Consider the following 21044-nt stretch of genomic DNA (forward strand, 5'->3'; position numbering starts at 1 on the left):
AGGAAGGAATAAGTTTTTTTGCCCATGTTTCCAGCAGGACCCAGGATTTAACCACATACAACTCCTCCTGATCTCCAATTAGAAGGCCTCACAGAGACCAGGTCTTGTGTAGATAATAAAATATGCTTAAACGGAGCTGGGTGGAAGGGGCAGAAATTAGTGTCATTAGCTGAAAGTTTCTCCTGGCAAGGTGTTCATGAGGTTTAGTTAACTAGAGCTTTTAATTTGCATGGAAACCCAAAGGAACTCATCTTTGTCAGATCAAGTAGGGTAACCAGACATTCTGGTTTGCCCATGATTGTGGGGATGTGGGACTTCAGTGCTAAAATCAAGGATTCCTTGGCAAATTGTGGTTACCCTCATTAGCATTCTTTCTTCATTGCCTCAACTTGTCTTCCTTTCTTCATTCTGTTATAGGATTAATCCTTCTTTCTAACATGTTCCTTGTATACCAGATCTCTGCCAGTAATGGAGTCCCAGAACTGGAAGGGATCCTCAGATGTCATGAAGTCATCCTCTGCCTCCTGGTGGGTTTCATTTAAATGGTCCCTTCAGATCATCTTTTCCCAGTGACAGGCTGGGCAGGGCTGTCCACAGGTAATGAACAGGTCAATGTTATTTCTATAATTTTATAATCTTTGCTATTTGCTATTTGAATTTCTTACATCCTATCCAGGTGTTTTTTTTTTTTTTTCCCCCCTAAAAAGTCGTTATGGGATTGGAAGAGAGGCATTGCTGCCCAGGTTTTTGTAAGGGAATTGTGAGGGTGTCCTGAGTTTAGAACTGTAGAGCTCTTATTTAGCAGCAATTGTGATTGAGATGGGGGAGCTTCCCAGGTGGCACTAAGTGTTAAAGAACCCACCTGCCAATGCAGGAGACTTAGAGATGTAAGTTCGATTCCTGGGTTGGAAAGATCCCTTGGGGGCATGGCAACCCACCCCAGCATTCCTGCCTGGAGAATCCCGTGGAGAACGGAGCCTGGCGGGCTACAGTCTGTGGGGTCACAAAGAGTCAGACATGACTGAAGCAACTTAGCATGTATGATTTAGGGGAAATTACTGCTTTGTAATGGGACATTTAAATAAAAATTTCCAGGACTAGAGGTCTAAACAGGGTTCTGTGTTTAGTGGATTCCTCCAAATTGCTGTTATAACTCTAAGGAGATTGACTTGCCTGGTTCTTAGATGAGAAAGTTGCTGACATTTCAAATTCTACTAGTTTTACTTAGATTTGGCTGAATTTCAGTCCTTGGCTGGCTAATTCTTTATAGTGGGTTTTCTCTTATGTCTTATTCAGATATATGTATGTCTCAATAACTTGAGTTTCAGAAAGTGTGATCCATTTTGTATATATACAGCCCTTTTCTATCTTGGCCAGGGTAGATAATTTGTCTAATCTCAGTTGTTCAAACTGCTATTGAGTTCCAGTCATCTTCTCTTGGGTAAACTGCAGAGAACTGGTTCAAACACTCAGAAGAGAACTCTATTTGTCAAAATCTAGATCCCAAACCTTGGCTCAACTTAATACTTCAAGATATATACATATATATTTTGTTGTTGTTATTGGTATATAAATAATTTTGTCCCAAATTTATAACCAGTACATGTTCACTATAGTAAAATTTGTAAAATATAGAGAATAATAGGAAAAAGAGAAAAATTACCCTGATTCTACCCAGAGGCAGTGACTGATTTGGTGGGTATTTCTTTCTTTCCTACACAGCTTTGCTTGTTTTGCATATCACAGTATTGCACCCTTCTTTTTTTCCATGTGAATTATAACATAAGCTTTTCCCCCCTGTTTTACCATGGATTCTTTTTTAATAACATTTTTTGTGGTTGCTTAACATCCATGGAGTGCAGAGGCATTTCAGAAAGGACATGACTTAGTGGAGGAGACCACAACATACACATAGAGTCAGCTTTGAGCATGTTCCCAAATTAGTACGGCAGGGGTATGAAATCTATGGGCAGCAAGTTGTCCTCAGAGGGTGGGAGCAGTTGTAGCATATCTCAGCATGGCTTTTCTTGCTCTACACTGAACCAGATGAGGCACGTGGCTTCAGCAGATACTCTTCATAGAAGGTCTCTGGATCTGGAAGGTTCCACAACCCTTTCACCAATCTTTTGCATTCTTGGAAGAATATACATCAATAAGCTATACACTTTTGTTTAAGATAATTATTACTACACTGAACTTTCCTGGAACCAACATCAACAAGAATAAGTGATGTTCCTGCCTTGGAGGATATGTCAGTTACCAATTTATTGCCTCACAGTTGCAAATTTGTCTTTCATTGTCTTCTCTGAGAGAGTGGATAGTATAGTGTGTGTGCTCATTTGCATCCGACTCTTTGTGATCTCATGGACTGTAGCCCTCCAGGCTCCTCTGTCCATGGGATTTCCTAAGCAAGAATACTGGAGTGGATTGCCATTTCCTTCTCCGGGGGATCTTCTGACCCAGGGATCGAACCTGCATCTCTTGAGTCTTCTGCATTGGCAGGCAGATTCTTTACCACTGCACCACCTATGAGCCCTTTAAGTGTTTTTTTCTTTGCCAGGTGGCACCATGTTAAGCTTTGTCAGTAAACAATGCTTGAGAGACATTGCAGGAGGAAAGAATTTTCCTTTCCAGTCTGGCCTTTGCTCCCTAGGTAGGTTCCTGGAGTGATGTGGTTTCTCCAGCACTTGGCTCTGAGCAGCACCTATCATACATGGTAGCCAGCTGTACCCAGTGACCTGCATGTTACTCTTTCATCTCTTCTTAGGTGGTTTTGTCGTGAAATCCCTCTAGTGAAGCCATCTCCCTGTGAAGACCTTTCCCAACGCACTAGAGAAGGAATTTCCTGCAAGTTCCAGAAAGCAGATTTCCAGCATATTTGGTCAACATGACACCATCACTATTTCTCTACCGTTCATTCTGTCTGTGCGCTCTCCAGTGAAGTCTGGGTTGCAGCCCTGTTTGAGGAGAGGCTGAGATTGTTCCTTAGTTACTGTGTCTTAGCCATGGGGATTGTAGCTCCTCCTTAATTCCATATCCTTTAGAATTCCTTTTACTTCTTTGTGGCCACTTCCCTTTTACTCCAATCTGCTGATGTAGTTAGTAGTTCTTTATATTAAACATTCCTGTTAAATCACTACGTGTGCTCTTTCTCCTGATTAGACCTAGATTAATAAAGGGGAGGAAGCAGAGTGACAGCCAGAGTGTCTGTCTCTCCCTTTCTAGCATGATGGAGAGGCCATTTCCCTCATTAGTTACTCCTTGACTCAGCCTTCCTGAGCCCCATATTCCTCATCTGTAAAATAGTGTTAATGATATTAATAGTACTTGTCTCACAGAGTTCTTATGAGACTTACAAGAGATAATGCATATAAGTTATTTGAAATGTTGCCTGGCATGTAGTAAGTGTTCAGTGTATGTTATTTGTCATTATAGTTTAATCTCGGTAAATCTGTCATTGAGTTTGATTGGAGGACCGCAAGTACAAATTCAATTACTGACAAAAGCATATACCACAGTGTGCTTAACCGTTCCCATATGGTAGACATTTGGTTGTTTTTGCTATCTTATTATAATAAACAATGCCATCATGAACATCTTTATGTATAAAACCCATTTACTCTGGGATTATCTTTCTTTATGAGGGAAGATGGACAGTCATTTATCCTTAGGGAAGTGCTTCATTAATATGAATTCTGGCCTGGCCCAATAAGGGAAGTAGAATTAGAAAGTATAGAATAAATCATGTTGAAGATCTCAGTGATTCTGAGATATCACCAGCTTCTCAAGAACCTCTTTATGACTGCTCCTTAACATGTAACAAAACTAAGATTTTCTTTTTGAGGAAATGCTAATAACTAATATTCAATAAGTAATCATAGTTCTTAAGATTTTTTTTTTGTTCTAAGTTAGATACCTTGAAGGTGCCCGTTCTCAGCCAATCAAATTAGTCAGTTTTATTAAAATGCCAAATGTTTTAGATCAAACAATTTGGGGATAGAATTTCAAGAATGACTTAATGTTGTGTGACCTTGGGCAATTTATTTTAGCTTTTGTGAGTCCTAGAAAAATTCTTTTGGCTTTTTTGAGATGCAGTTTCCTCAAAGTAAGATGGAGATAATCTCATATTAACCCATTAATTAATTCAGTTATTCAACAATAGATAGTTGTTGAATAACTATCTATTGAGCTTTTTTTCCTATGTGCCAGATACTGTTCTAGGTGCTTGGGGGTGCATCAGTAAAAAATAAAATCCTTGCCCCAAAGAATTTTATGATATAGTGGAGATGGTGAGAAGGAGGGGGACAGATAATAAATGATAAGCATGATGCTTAACTAAATTTTACAGCATGTTGAAAGATGGTAAATGCAGTGGAAAATATAGAGTCGAAAAATAAAGGAAGAGGAGAATTATGTGTACTTGGAAGAGTTGGGTTTTTTAAAGGATAGATAGGGTGGGCTTTATTGAGGTAACATTTGAGAAAAGTCTTGAAGGAGATAAAGCAGTTAGCTGTGTAGCTTTATGGGGAGAATTATTCTAGGTAAAGAGGAGTGTGTGGACAAAAGCTCTAAGGCAAGCATGTCAGGAATGTTTGGGGAATAGCAAGAACACTGTTGCTGAAGCAGAGTGAGTGAGAGGGAAAATGGTAGGAGGTGAAGTCAAAGAAGAACAGTGCCAGATCATTGTCAGAGCTTTGCTTTTTATACTGAATGAAATGGAGAGTCACCATGGGTAGCAGAATGAACATGATTAGACTTACATTTTGTTAAAATCACTCTGGCTTTTGAGTGAGAATAAACTCTGGGGGTTGAGGTTGCTATTGCAACCCTGTCTCCATCATTTTTCCTTCCACGTGGAGGAGACAACATGACAGTTGGAATCATGGGGCAGTGAGGGGGCTTGGAGAACCCCGCAGAAGTAAGGCCTGGGGTTGGGGAGGTATAGGCTGGTGGGCCAGCAGCTGAGAATATTGCAGAGAGGGTATGGTGTGGAGGTGGTAGGCAGAACTGGCCAGCATGGTGGGGGTGGGTCAATTATATTGAGCAAATTAGTAAATTAATTGTGCATGTAAGTAAATATAATGAGGATAATAGAAGCCAAGTTTCTCACTGCTGGAGAAGGAATTAATGAGCACAGAAAGGAGAGAGTCTAGAAAAAACTCTGGAGTGTTGATTCACTTGATCTCTTTCTCAACATAGTTATATAAGTATGTGTATCCATAAATACACATATACATCCCTCCTAGTTCTGTCAACTGAGAGGGCTTAGAAGCAATGGCATCTAGAAACTATGAGTATGATGAACAACCAGATACTGGTGTCTAAATAACCATCCTGCAATAAAAGAAGCTAGGGATCCATGGAGAAATGGCCAATGGCTGATTCCAAGATGGAGGCATGACCTGAAACATCTTATGTTGGAAAATAAGGAAATACTCAGTGAGTGATGGGGACATTTCAGAAGGACACAGGAGCTCCCACTGGCCAAATCAGGGACAACCTTAGCATTAAAAGAGGGATAATAGATCACAACTCATTGAATAAGTCAGGAATCCATGAATCCATACATATACATAAATAAATGAAAAGAGAAAGCTTGTCTTTCTTGTAGAATGCCAACTAATAAATGTAGCATGAATAATGTAAATAGAGAGCTGTGATTTGGAAGCCTGAACAGATTTGGTTGATTTTGGCTGAAATAGGAAATCAGCTAAGGCTGAAGGGTGAAGATTCCATGAGGAACAGGGTATTTCAATATAATCTAGGAATAGCTCTTCATAAAATATCAAACAATTACCAAGACAAAGGAAGTGGAGAAACTTGGCAGATATCAATGTGGATAAGTGACCAAGGTTAACATCACCAGTGTTGTATGGATTGATGTTACATATCTTTTATACTTTTATGCCATGAAATTAAAAGGCTCTTGCTCCTTGGAAGAAAAGCTATGACAAACCTAGACAGTGTATTAAAAATAGAGACATCATTTTGCCAACAAAGGTCCATATAGTCAAAGCTATGGTTTTCCCAGTAGTTGTGTGCAGATGTGAGAGTTGGACCACAAAGAAGCCTGAGCACTGAAAAATTGATGCTTTTGAATTATAGTGCTGGAGAAGACTCTTGAGAGTTCCTCAGATAGCAAGGAAATCAGTCAGTCCTACAGGACGTCAACCCTGGGTATTCGTTGGAAGGACTGATGTTGAAGCTGAAGCTCCAATACTTTGGCCACCTGATGTGAAGAGCTGATTCACTGGAAAAGACCCTGATGCTGGGAAAGATTGAAGGCAGGAGGAGGAGAGGGTAACAGAGGATTAGATGGTTGTATGGCATCACCAACTCAGTGGACATGAGTTTGAGCAAACTCTGGGAGATAGTGAAGGACAGGGAAGCCTGGTGTGCTGCAATCCATGGGGTTGCAAAGAGTCCGACATGACTTAGTGACTAAACAACGTCTTTTATACTCAGTGTATGTATCTCAGTGTGATGCACTGAGAAGAGCATGGCATTGCTTCTGTGGAATTCTTGCCAAGAATAAATTTCCTGAGCCTGATCATGAGGAAACATCAGACATTCCATGTTAGAATTTGCTATGGTCTAAATGTGTTCCTCCAAAATTCACATGCTGGAATCTCAATACCCAATGTTATGGCATTAGGAGGTGGGACCTTTGGGAGGTGCTTATGTCATAGGGGTGGAACCCTTCTGACCAAGATTAGTGCCTTGTAAGTGAGGCTCCAGAGAGATTCCTTAGCACCCTTCCATGATATGAGGACACAATGTGAAGATGTGTACTATGAACCATGAGAGGGCCCTCACCACGAAACATGACCATGCTGGTGCCTTGACCTTGGATTTCCCAGCCTCCGGAACTGTGAGAAAGAAATGTTTGTTGTTTTTAAGGTATCCAGTCAATGATATTTTGTTTTAACAGCCCTAATGAACTAAGAGGTTATCCTACAAAATGTACCATATGCTATGGAGTGTCTAGTATGTGAGAAATGGGGAAAAACTGAGGAATTGTTCTGGGTCAAAGGAGATATAGTATTGTAATAGCTAAACACAATATGTGTTCTTAAGAGGATCTTGGACTACAGAGGGAAAAGGAGCATTCTTGAGATAATTAATGAAATTTGAGTGAGATTGGGTGGTATAGTAGTATTGTCTCAGTGGAGCCTGGTGAGCTACAGTACATGGGGGGTCACAAAGAATCAGACATGACTTTGTGCACATACACACACACAATGTCAGTTTACTAATTCAAAGAGTTGTATGCTGGTTATATAGGAGAGCATTCTTGTTTTTGGAAAATACTTGTTACGGGGTGCTTTGAAGTGATAGGACTTACTCTAAAATAAAGTTCAGAATATTTTGTTAAAATTATTTCTAAGTAGTTTTATTTCTAAGAGAAGGCTATTGGAGGTGAGAGATGATGGTGACTTAGACCAGGGAGGTGACAGTGGCATTGGTGGAAAATGGTCAGATTCTAGTTACAATTTGAAGGTAGAACCACAGGACTTCTTGGTGAATTTGACATATGTTATAAAAGAAAATCAGAGTACAAGAACGACTCCAAAATTTTTGGCTTGAGCACCTGAATGAATGGGATTACCATGAACTGACATACAAACTATGGGTTCATCAGGTTTTTTGTGGGGAGTTCCGTTTCGGATATGTTGAGTTTGAGATACTTGCCAGATTTCCCAAAAAAGATGTCAAAAAGGCAGTTAGATACAGAATCTGAAGTTCAAGACGAGATCTAGGCTAGAGATGGAAATTTGGGAGTTGGCAGTAAGTGTACAGTATTTAAAGTCAGTAAGGGATGAAATCACCAAGGGAGGGAATGTAGATTGAATAGAAAGAGGACGTTTCGCAGGACTGCTTGGCAGGGATTTTTCAGCCTAGGTAATCTCATTGGAAAATGGCTCCAAAATTTCTAGCTACAATTTGCCCTCAGTATTTGACAGATCCACATTCATAGATTCAAATATTTGAAACAAAATTCTAGAAAGTTCCAAAAAGCAAAGTTTGAATTTGCTGCACATGGCAACAATTTACATAGTATTTACATTGTATTTACAATGATTTACGTAGCATTTACATTATATTAGGTATTGTAAGAGTTCTCAAGAAAGTCTACAGAAGGTTGTGCATAGGTTATGTGTATGCCATTTTATATAAGGGACTTGAGCATCTGTGGATTTTGGTATTTGTAGGGAGTTGGTATACCAAGGACAACTGTATGTAAAATGCTCCAAATCCTAGCATTCTTTGTCCTCAAAGAGTTAACAATTCAACACATGAAAGTAGGATAAATAACATAAAAAATGATGATACTATAAGCATTAAATTTATATTATATTTACTGTGTCAGGCACAGTGCTAAGTGCTTTATATGGATTATCACATTTAATCTTCACCTTAACAATATGAGGAGGTAATAAGATTCTGCTTTTTTTTATATATATGAAAAAATTGAGTCTTAGAAGATTCAGATAATTTAAGACCTCACAGCTAGTGAGGCTTGAAGTTCATACCCTTGTGCTCTAGCTACATTGCTTTTCATTTTAGTGACTGCACTGTCCTGCTTAATGACCAGGACAAGGGCAAAAAAGTCTATAATGGGGCTCTAGATTCCCCTTGACAGGTTGAAACAACCAAACCAAACCAACATACACACACACAATTTGTAGCTGATGATTTAAAGGATGTGAGAAAATTCCATCCCTCAGAGTGACTGCTCCTCAATTCCTGGGGGTGCCAGCCTTTGGAGGAGGGTTCCAGAAACTCTGGTGTGATGCCGGGAGGACTGTTGTTTAGTCACTGAGTCATGTCTGACTCTTTTGTGACCCCATGGATTGTAGCCCTCCAGGCTTCTCTGTCCATGGGGTTTCTCAGGCAAGAATTCTGGAGTGGGTTGCCATTTCCTTCTCCAGGGGATCTTCCCAACCCAGGGGTCAAACCGGCATCTCCTGTGTTAGCAGGCAGACTCTTTACCACTGTGCCACCAGGGCTTCCCTGATAGCTCAGTTGGTAAAGAATCTGCCTGCACTGCAGGAAACCCCGGTTTGATTCCTGGATTGGGAAGATCCCCTGGAGAAGGGATAGGTTACCCACTCCAGTATTCTTGGGCTTCCCTGGTGGCTCAGCTGGTAAAGAATCTGCCTGCAATGTGGGAGACCTGGGTTTGATCCTTGGGAAGGGAAGATCATCCCCTGGAGAAGGGAAAGGCTACCCACTCCAGTATTCTGGCCTGAAGAATTCCATGGACTGTGTAATTCATGGGGTTGCAAAGAGTCAGACACAACTGAATGACTTTCACTTTCACCAGGGAAGCCTTGGAGGGAGGGCTACAGGGCAGTAAACCCAAGTTTCTAAGAACAACAGTCCAACAATAGGCAGCAGAGAGACTCTTCTAGGCTCCCAAAAGAACCAGCTATTCCTGTGTTCTCAACACAACCAAGCCTGTGTTTTTAAGACTATATCTTTCCTGAAATTTCCTTCTTTTGGCTTGCTGTTATTTGCAACTTTTATAAGCTACTGAACCACATCAATGGTGTGAACAGTTTCAGAGCTTACATATTTCTTCTTGTAATCAATTTAGTCGATCTTGTAACTATAAAGAGTGAGATGGTAAATCCTGAGTTCCCATTCTGAGTCAGAATTTATGACAAGAACAGCGTGCTTGTGCCCAAACAGAACCATGCATGTATGGTAATATGGCACTTGAAATTTATGTACTTCCTTTTATCCAAGGAACAGAAAGTGCTTCGATAAAATGGATTAGGAGCCAACTGTCTTCAGCAGGCGACAAGAACAGTTCAAAATAAGACTGCAGAGGGAATCATTTAATTTCTGCAAGGCCAGGGTTCATATTAAACAAGCATGTTTCCCAATGTGTTACAGGAGTGGTTCCAGGAGACCACTGCCATTTCAACCCCTGCTTAGCAATAATGAATTTAACTGCATCTTTGCCCATCAGCTGTGTAATTGAAGAATTTCCTTTCTCACTGCTATTTGGAGCTGGTTGCCATACAGGACTAACTTCTGCTATTTGCTCAGGGTTTTAGTACTCATTCCTTTCTACCCACTACTTAGCTCTTCTCCTTAGTAGAGGCAACTCTATCATTTTCTTTGCTAGTTTTAAAAACTAGCCTTGTAAATAAGCCCACTTTAATTTACAACCCCACTATAAAATAAAACGACTTCTATATGTTACATATTTTAAAATGGCCATGGTGTGATAGTTCCTTGTATCTAGTCCCTATTCCTGCAGTGTAACAAATTACCCAAAATTTGTTGGGTACTCGGCACATTGTTGGGTATTCAGGCACATTGAGTGCCTGAAAACATTTATTATCTCCCAGTTTCTGTGGATCAGGAGTCCTGGTGTGCCTTGACTTGGCCCTCAGCTTCAGGGTCTCTCACAAAGCTTTAGTCAAGGTGTTACTCAGGGCTATGGTCAAACCCAGGCTTGAGCAGGGGAGAATTCCTTTCCTTCACATGGTTTTTGACAGGATTCCATTCCTCGTGCGCTGTTGGACTGAGGTCTTAGTTCCTCACAAGCTCCTGGTTGACGGTTTATCTCAGTCTCTGTACATGTGAGTGTCTCACAGGCGAGAGGGTGAGGGAGATGTCAGCAAGAAAGAGAGTGTTGGCAAGATGGAAGTCAGCCCTTTATATCTTAATCACAGAAGTGACCTCCCATCACCTCTTATTCTGTTAGTTCTGTTAAGCTACCAATTCATGCTTAAGTGTGGGGGATTACACAGGGCACTAAAAGCTGGGGCGGGGGGGGGTGGTGGGCAGGATCATTGGAAACCATTTTATTTATTTATTTATTTTTATTTATTTTTATTAGTTGGAGGCTAATTACTTTACAGTATTGTAGTGGTTTTTGCCATACATTGTAAGCCATTTTAGAAGGCTGCCTACCATGGTCCTTCACATATCTTGTCTCACTTTATTCTCATAGTAATTTTCCAATGCATTTTTGGTCCTCCCATTTTATAGAAGGGGCAACAAGTTCTCTGATTCTCCTACCTGTACCTACTGACATTGAAATTCATTCTTAGTGACTCATAGTCTTTACTCATTTGTGTTTTTATTTCATGAATATGTAGAATTATAAGATATTTGGTATGCTACTGTGTTAGATAAGTTTATATTCTTGGTAGAATATAGGTGTATACAAGCATCCTAATAGTTCTTAAGCAAGTGTTTCTTAAAGAGAGCAGCTTTCTGTAAAGTATATTATAGTGCCTAATATATTGAGTTAGAGCAGCAGTAGATATTCATAATAATTATTAATCTATTAATTTTTTTCAAATATGTAACATATTTTTCAGATATATCTTTTGGTTTTTGAGTGTCTAGTACCCAATCACTGCTGTTTCAGAGTTGAAACACAGATGAGTAGTGGTTATGATATGAACAATGCCCCAGAAACTGAAATGGAGAATTTCATTCTAGTCCTATTTATAGCTCAACCTCAGTGTACAAAGTACATGGGAAAAAAAACCGTATGTAACTTGAGTTAGCTCCACATTAAATGCGTGAGTATCCACCCCAAGGCTCATCACTGTATTGCTGGTGATATAACATACAGAAATACTTTTATAAATTAAAAATGCCTATAAACATGAGATGAATCTTTAAAACCATCGACGCTGCTGCTTCCTTAACTCAGGGAGCCTACAATGTGCCGAGCCCTGTGCAAACTGCTTCTTAGAATGCTACTTGTTTAATCTTCCTCACAACTGCTCTAAAAAGCAAAATCAGAGCTAGCAGTTACTAGTTGTACAAAAAGGTTTCAATTCTGCTTGCTCAGATGCCTCTGGGGGTGCGTGAGTCCTTGGTGGCCAGAGAAGAAGAGCTCCAAGTGAACCCTCCCATACTGAGGGTTTTGAAAGGGGGGTTGTGCTCCCATCACCAAGACCCACACAGAAACAGACCTGTGCAAGCATGCTTTTCCTTTTTAGAAAGGTATAATGCTTTTTGAGATAACAGAAACACTCTGGGATTTGAAAGTTAGTGAAAGGAACTCCTCATGTAGGGTATTTCTTGGCTAACGGAAAGGTAGGAGTTCTCCCATGGGGCGTCATCTAACAGACTAGATGTAGCCTAGAGATGGTGATGCGGTCATCTCCCATCTATGCCGTTACTCTGAGGCCAAAGGGAAAAGCAAGCCCAGTTTAATAAAACTCAACAACAAGCATCTAGAGAATCAATAAATGTTGGTTGATGCCCACAGGGCAACTTGGAAGCAAAGTTACACCAACTGGAGGACCTTTTGCAGATAGTTAGTTTTGAACAGCAATCTAAGATGTATAAAAGCAGAAGTAGAAACGAGTGATGGCAGGAGCCCTGACTTGTGCCTTGAAATCATTAGTGTGCTGTTGTTGATTTGTGCTTTTTATGGTGTGGTCAAGAGGTCCCCATGATTCAATGCCTCTTTTTCCTACTACCTGCCTCTCTCAGAAAAAAAGTAAAACAAAGCAATACTAATTTATTCCTTAGAAGTTGCAGCCTCTAACGAAGCAGAGCAGGTAGGAAGTAGCTGCTGTAGTTTCTTTTACTTTTTTTCCTCCAAATATCCAGATTTCTAAGGGTTGAAAAAGCACAAACATAAAAACCTCATTAGAATTTTGGATTAAAGACAGCTATCTGTCTTGTTTCATTTTTGATATGCCAGCTGATAATTGGGCTATAGGCTGAGTCTAAAAATAACATACCGTACATTGAAATAATATTCCTTGGCTACATTTCCAAAGTGGTATTCTGGGACTTCTGTGCATTAATCCTGTAACAATAACAGGATTTGCGCTTTTAACTCCCTGGTGTAGCTTTGAAAATCTAGCCTAAAGCAGCTAATGTTGCTGCTGAAATCATCCTCTCACTATCCTTAGGGAAACGTGAAGATTAAAAAAATGACAACCCAACTGCTCAAACGACCTATACCTGGGAGAATAAGAGAAACAATCTATTTCTTCTCAGGAGCTGGACTGATCAATAAAAATATTTCAAAAGGACCATCATCCAATAAAGGCCTTAGAATTTGTATCCTACTTCAGAGCACCCACCCTGGATATTTCCAGTGTGACCGTAGGACATTTCCCACAGGTAGAAGAGGCAGTGTAGTTGTTGAATAAGTGGAATTGAACTTGGTTGTGTGCATGAGCCCATGTGTGTGTGTCTATAGAGGGAAGGAAGCTGTCATTATCGTGTATGTTTCTGGTAAACATTCTTTTGCCCTACAGAAACTGGGCGTATCCCAGAAATTAGGTAATGTTAATCACATCAACTGAAAAGAAAATGCATATCCTAAAATTTGCACACAGCTCTAAATTGAAGCTCTAACTGGCTCTAAATGGAAGTGGCTGGAGTTTTTCAATGATACCATTAATTGCATTTTATTAATTGAGAAAAGGGGCTTTTGTGTAGCCATGGTTGTGATGGGCTAGATTTAATCAGTGTAGGTACCACTAACAGGCTGGCAGTGCTTTCGGCCTGCAATGCCTTTGAAATTCTAAAATGGAAAAGGAGGCCAACACACTGAGCAATTATTTCGGAACAGATTGCCCGTTAACATTTCATAATATCACTAAAACACATCCTTTCTGGGATGGAGACTTGCTTTGTCTATGAACCTCCAAGAGGTGGCAGCACCCCACGCTCTGTTGGCTGCTGCGTCCTCCAAACCGAGCTCACCACTGAGGTCTCATCATTGCGTCACCTGAAAGCCAGTTTGCAGGGTGGGGGTGGGGGGAGTGATAGAGGGGAGATACAGCATTTTGCATCCCAGTTCTTCCGGAGAGTTCAGGAAACATCTGCACAGATTGCTTTAAAAGGATTTGAAAAAGGTTTTTTCTTTTCTTTTTTTTTTCCCCTGAAATCTTCAGGCCTATGTGATATCTTCCTATGAAGACCACATGGGTGCACTTATGCGTTTCCTGGTTTGCTCCCTGAGGGAGGAAGAGTTTCAATTGTCAGGGATCCCCTGAGACCTCATTTTCAATTGCCTGTACTTGTCTTTATAAACACAGGAAGGTGGGATTAAGACAGCATCATCGACAATCATTTTTTGGAGCATGCATTTGTGCACAGCACTTAACACAGCGTTGAGAATGTGACGCTGTCCCCGGCTAGAACACTTCTCCTCTTCCCCAACCGTTCTCCCAGCCCCCTCCCTCATCTCATGCTAAAAATACTCCACAGAACAAATAGCCTTTGAGATAGCATGAAAACCTGCACAAATGAGCAATAGTATATAGCCTGACATGCAAAGTGTCAAATGCCTGAGAGGAAAAGCATCAGGTGACATGGGTAAAGGAGCTTTGGAGCTGGTCCAGACTGGCCGACGTCCAGGTGTCTGCAGAACCTGGCCCTCTGCTTGTGTGGTAGTTTGAGGGCAAGAACTGGGATGCACTGAGGGCGTTTTGCTGATGGGGTTATTGGCAGATACGGGGGACAGGACTCTTATGGGAAACTAGTTTACTGGAGGCCACAAGGAAGCTGAAACTGGGGACCCCAGCACAGCTCAGCCATGGGAGTTCCTGTCCCCACTTTAGCCATCATAGGGACTTGCTTATGTGTCCACCACAACTACAGCCACCAACTTGGCCTAGCTTTTAGTGCTGTGCATCTTGTCAGTAGCTTATTTCTTTGGTCTCAACTTTGGCACTCTCATACCCTCTGTCTCATAGTTCTCCTACATGACGTGTGCTCCCTGTATACATTTTTCCAGGTTCTGTTCCCACTGACAGCTCAAGGACCCTATTCCCTGTATTTCCCATTCAATTTCCAGAAACAGAAAGGAAGGGAGGGAGGGAAGGGAGGGAGGGAAGTGGGGGCAGGGGAGAGAGAGAGAGAAGAAGCGTCTCCTTGGCTTGACTACATAAGCACATAGTCTCTGTGTGGAGTGAGCTTTGGAGGCCTATCCACCTCGTGATAAATGAGCCAGATTGTGACTGGCAGTCCTCGAGTCATCTTTGTTAAAGATCTCCTTAGGGTGCTCCTCAGCCTGGACAGTAGGCACTGACATTCCTTTCAGGATGGCTGTAGATGTGAAAGGCACTGACTGATATTTTGTCCTTTCCTCCACACAAGGGAAGGAGTGGCATTGTTCTCTGAGGCCTGACAATGCTGGATGTCCTGTTGTCAGGGTACTGCTGCCCTGGTGGGTTACTCAAACTCTAGTAAAAGGTGAACTCTTCACCTCTTTTCTTCTTTGCAGGAATTCAGTCATGCAGCTTGGAGAATGATCTTAAGGGTGGTATTTTACATTCAATGTTCAATGATTCCGGAGACTTGGAGAAAGGGAAATAGAACCTTTATTTGAACCATGATGTCATGCGATTTTTGTACAGCACAGGTTTGTTTGGGCCAGGCTAAGGGAGGGGAGGGGAGTCGTTGAATTAGGTACCAGTCTCCTTGTTATAATCAAATTTTTCTTAATAAGATCTGGCTTATACTTTAATCCCAAGGCAGATTCTCGAGGGCTCCCTCTGGGTGCCATAACTTATGAGCAGTGAGGAGCTTACCTGTTTCCCAGTGAGTTGGCAGCACCCTTGCCTGTTACTGCCAGTCATCTGGAGCAGGGGTGAGGGGGGCGTGCAGGGTGTGATGGCCAGGTAGCTGCTACAGTTTACTGGTCTTGGGCCTTAGCCTTCCTCTAGTCTCTTCACTGTTACACTGAGGGCATGTGGCCAAACGAGGCAGGCCTCACAAAGCAGCTTATTTGCTTTTGGTTATAAACTGCCAAGAATTTAAGGAACTCTTTCTTCTGCTGCTATGTGCCTTGAGAGCCTGAGTATCCTCTCTGACTCTTCCAGTTGTACCAGTCTCAGCTGTAAGGTACTGACAGTACATTAACAGTGGATGTGAGGATAAAGTAGGGTGCAAACTACTGTTGGGTTTGTAGTGGTGATAGAGTTCCTTCAGCCCATCTATAGGGATTTTTATACACGGTGAATTTGGTCACTGATTGCACTGCTTCATGGCATCATGTTTATCATTACCTGAAGTTTTTTAAGAAAAAAATATGAGTTGATGTTTCCTGATGTTCAGTTTGAACTCACTAATTAGGTTGTAAGTTCCTTGAAAGAAAGAAAAGGCTTCTCTACTGCTAAGCATCTCCCACAATGTCAAACATCATCTTATATATAAAGAGTGGGCACTCAGTAGATACTTCTAATTTCAGGAGAGTTTTTGTTAGATCCTAAGAAGTCTAGATTCTTTCCAGTTATCCGTTTGGAAACCTGAAGGTACAGAATTGTTTTGACCGAATTCTACCTTCTCTTGATTGTTCAGAAAGAAGAACACCCTGGATAATGAGTTTTTAGCACTCAGAGTCCCAGGCCTCTGATGAGATTCAAAATGTCCAAGAATCTTCAGCTTTTGGCTTATTACTTTAAAAATCTTTATATGTTTATGTATTTATTTGACTCCACTGGGTCTTAGTTGCAGCATGTGGGATCTTTAGTTGGGGCATGCAACTGTTCATTGTGGCATGTGAGATCTAGTTTCCTGAAAGAAAAAGAAGTCACTCAGTCACGTCCGACTCTTTGCAAGTCCATGGACTATAGCCCTCCAGGCTCCTCTGCCCGTGCATGGAATTTTCCAGGCAAGGATACTGGCATGTGTTGCCATTTCCTTCTCCAGGGGATCTTCCCAACTCAGGAATCAAACCCAGGTCTCCCGCACTGCAGGCAGACTCTTTACCATCTGAGTCACCAGGGAAGCCCTTGACCAGGGATCAAATCTGGGTCACCTGCATTGGGAGCATGAGTTTTAGCCACTGGACCACCAGGGATCCCCACTAATTACTTTTAAATTTTCCTCTTAGTTAACTTCCTCTTTCACCAAACAATTCTCTCCTAGTAGGATAGGTGAAGTTATGCTGCAGTGAGGATAGCTTCCAAACTCAGGACAGATTCTGCCTGTCTGAGTGACCCTGGGTCCTAATAGCAGACAGCCTGTCATCTCAGCAGGCTCTGCGGGGGCTCTGTGGCAGAGGGAGTGAGAGTAGATAATTGTGCCCTAACTTTTAACTAAGTCTCCCCCTGCCCCACCCTCCCCGGGGCCCCTGGAAAGCAACACACTTTATACCTGATCATATTCATTGGCTAGAGCATGTCTTGTGGCCATGCTTATCTTCAGGGGGATGAAGAAGTTCAGTCCATCCTTGTGCCTGCAGGATAAGAGAACCAAACATGCCCGTGACCTCCTCGATGACCTACACAGCTCCTCAGAGGGCTTACAAGTTGCCGACTTCCAATTCATCCTTTATTGAGGCATGGAACCCTTGAGAATCACTAGAAACATTTTGGTTTTTTTTGGTTTCACAGGAATTAAAAATCAAAATAAATAATTTTTAAATTTTAAACTCATAATCAAGATGATTTATATCAATAAAAATTTAAATTTATTATGTAAGTATCATTTTTTAAATGTTTTTGGCTCAACTCAGTGATCAGAAGTAATCAGTGCACTCCTTTCTGAATGCCATCTGTAAATAGATGGCTGAGATAAGCAGTCCTCTGTGTTTATAGTTGCCAGGTCTGTTCTTGTTTCTGATGCTTCCTGTACCTCACAATCACTTGGAGGCCCAGCAGCTCAGACACCTCCGTAGAGCAGAGTCACTTTAAATTCATGGGCTGTGAGGTCCCACTCTTTATTTCTGCCCTATACCTGATTAGACTCTGTTGGTTGCACAATAAGACCCCAGGCTATTCAAAGAGCAGGCAGGAAGCTGACCTACTCACTCAGTTGTCCTGTTTCTCACTCCCCTCAATAATTCCCCTCCCTCCAAGGAATTAATTCTAACCATGAGAATATGAAGTTCATTCACCAGTGTAGTGAGTTTGGTATTCAGCTCTTTCAGTCCAAGTCAGTGGACTGTAACTCTGATGTGCGAGATAAGAGCCAACCATTACTTGACTGAAAGAGCCTTTGCGTTAGAGTCTAAAAGTTGTCAGTCTCGTGTTCAAGCTGTGTTGTCTTGTAAAAGTCACTTTGCCTCTCTGAACCTTCATTGGTGAGATTAGGATAATTATATTTACCTTCCAGGATGGAGTTTCCTGTCTATATAATGTAAATTTATATCTACCTCTCGGGGTCATGGGGATTTAAGTTATTTTGACAAAGACAATATCCGGGAAATATATAAGTATGTATATCCCAAGCGGGTAACTTCTTCCCTCCTTTTTTGCTTGCTAATTAAGAGTCATAAATAAAATGCTGACGAGCTGCAGTCTGCCGTCTGTGCTGTAGCTGGAGGGCTGTTTTGACTTTGCCTGACAAATGGCTAACCAGCCGCTCCCGCCATGCCCAACTCAAGTGTTCAGCACTGAGAAATCCAGCTACTGCCAACAGCATCTTATAAACTTGTCACTGTTTACTTACTCGGTGACAGTGTTTTTGTTCACTGATCATCCCTGAGATTTCACCCATCAGGGTGTGTCTGTTTCCCTCAAAATGCCATTTAAACACAATCATTTCCCAAACCACATAAAAGTACTGAAGATCCCTAAGTGAGACTTGGTGCCTTTACAGTTCATCCCCATTGCAATGCAGGTGGGGTGGAATGTCGTCTTTACAAAGCAGTAGCTAGATATACCTGGGACTTTATTCAATGGGCAGAAACTTCAGAATTGCTTCAGTATACTACTAGCCAAGATTCCCAGGTAACTGGTTCAGTGGTTTTGCAAGGTGATTGACGGCATGTTGGCAAATTGAAATGAGCCATGGTGGGAGTGTTTGTGCATATGTGCTAAGTCACATCAGTCGTGTCTGACTCTTTGTGACCCTATGGACTCTAGCCTGCCAGGCTTCTGTGTCCCTGGGATTCTCCAGGCAGGAATACTGGAGTGGGTTGCCATGCCCTCCTCCAGGGGATCTTCCAGACCCAGGGATCAAATCCGACTCTCTTACTTCTCTTGCATTGGCAGCCAGGTTCTTTACCACTAGCGTGGGAGTGTTTGCAGCATGAAAATTGGCAAACACTACAAAATCTGGCTTTTTCTCCTGGAGAGCTGGTTGCTAAACATTTACAAGCTCACCACTGTGCAGTATAACCAAGTCTTTGTGCACCTTGGTCAAACCCAGATATGACTGCGGATGTGAGAAAGGACACTACAAATCAGAAGTATAAATAAAACTGTGGAGGTGAGTTAAGGGAGAAGGAGTTAACTTTCTTGAGCCTGTACTGTGCGCCAGGGTCTAGTAGATGTAATCTAGATGATTAGGATTGATACATACCAGGAGGTGTTTAGCAAGTTAATGGAGCGGGCCTACCAGAAATGTATTCACATGGAGGAGAGAGAGACTCCCAGAGCCTGACTCAAACCTGGTCATAAGAGAGGAGGGACAATTCAAGGTACAGCAACGTCCTTTTCACTCAGGTTTCTATCCAGGCCCAGACTGAGACTGGTGGAGGCTGTTTTGGTGAGGGGGCTTAAGTAAAAGCTGTAAAGGCTGCTTCATCAAGACTATAGTACCAGGCAGTGTGTTTAGATTTGGCATCTTGTTTGTTCCAGGACCTTAGCTGCAGCAGTGTGGGGACAACAGATGCTCAGCTGACCCCCTGGAGCTCAGAGAGGTGGGCTTACATGTGAGCACTTTTACAAGAGTACTTTGCAGAGGGCTACAGTGCTGAATGAGCAGATAGGGGCAAGAGTCAATAGAATTAATTCATGTGACCTCGTATGTACCTTAGCTGATAAGGCAAGGAGGAAGCTTGCTGGCACATATATTTTATCAGTGTATTCTCACAACAACCATATGAGAAAGGCATTATTATATTCATCTTATAAGAAGATGGAGAAACTAAGGATCAGAGAGCTTGATCAACTTGCCTGATATGATGCAGGAGGTGAGTAGAAGAAGGATTTCCCTGGTTGCCTAGTGGTTAAGACTCCACACTTTCACTGGAGGGGGCATGGGTTAAATCCCTGGTCGGGGAACTAAGATCCCATGTGCCAAAAAAAAAAAAAAAAAATAAGTGGAAGAGCTGAGATCCAAACGTGGCATTGTCTGACTTCAAACACCCCTGGGGTCCCCCTATGTCCTCCCTTTATCCCTTGTCTCTGGATATTCTTCTGTCCTGTCCTTCTTTCTGGTCTTGGGGAAAAAATTGTCTCTCTTCTCTCTAAGGTCAACCTTTTCATTTGTGTCTATGATTTCTGTACCCTCCCATTTTCTGCCCCAGAGTCTTTATAAAGCGCTCCCTTGCTCTGTTGTCCATCTTTGATCTGTCCCTAGCCACAGACTTCTTTCCCTCTATCACTTGAAGTGAGAGCCTGTATTGGTTCCTTCATCAGTCTTCTCTCTCTTAGCCTTTCAGCTGCATTTTACACAGTTCAGATTCTTCTTTATTCTTGAAACTCTCCACACTCAGCTTCTATGACTCGATTTTCTCTGCCCTCTGTTACTCCTCTGGCTACCTCTGACTCTACTCCCTTTTTCTAATCCTTGAACTGTAGGCATTATTCTAAGAGTCTGGTGTTGGTTCTCTTCCTCTTCCTCAGTCTTTCCCCTTTGAAGTTCCCTTTGGCCTCAGCTCTCTACACAGAAAATCCCAAATCAATAATCCACAGGTCTGATTGGGAAATGAATAGAAATAACTTGACTGGGTCTCTAGGGCCAAGAGCAGTCTCTGGCATAGAGTGAGCACTCAATAAACAAACGGATTTCAGATGAAGAGGAACATTGTGAATGGAGCTTGAGCATATGTGAATTGATTTATTTGAAGGTTACCCCCTTTAAGCACTGAATTCATCAAAGTCAGGAACTGTGCCTTTCCCCTATTTTTGATTTCTGACCCAGCGTAATACATAATAGCTGTTCAATAAATGTCCCTTGAATGAATGAGTCCAAGCTTGCTAATAACTCAGCACAGAATTGTGGCAGTGCTTATATAGGAATTTAGACTTCATTCTATGTGCAGTGGGCTTGGAGCCATCCAAAGGTTTTTCTCATTTGAGTAACTCAATTGGAGCCGAGCTCTAGGATGACTCATCTGGCTGCAGTCAGTGTTCAGAGCCTTG

The 21044-nt window shown here is 41.8% G+C and overlaps 1 long non-coding RNA gene across 1 annotated transcript in view; it reads right to left on the reverse strand.

The window, feature by feature from the left end:
- Nucleotides 1–15333: 15333 nt before the first annotated feature.
- LOC122694113 overlaps nucleotides 15334–21044 on the reverse strand; it is a 44746-nt gene continuing 39035 nt past the window's right edge. Inside the window, exons 2-3 of the long non-coding RNA XR_006341118.1 lie at nucleotides 17107–17188; nucleotides 15334–16524 (exon numbers count right to left, since the gene is read on the reverse strand). This is a non-coding gene — a long non-coding RNA (uncharacterized LOC122694113). The remainder of the gene's footprint in view (nucleotides 16525–17106; nucleotides 17189–21044) is intronic.

This window comes from Cervus elaphus, chromosome 5 (genome assembly GCF_910594005.1).
Source record: "Cervus elaphus chromosome 5, mCerEla1.1, whole genome shotgun sequence".
Taxonomy (NCBI): Eukaryota; Metazoa; Chordata; class Mammalia; order Artiodactyla; family Cervidae; genus Cervus; species Cervus elaphus.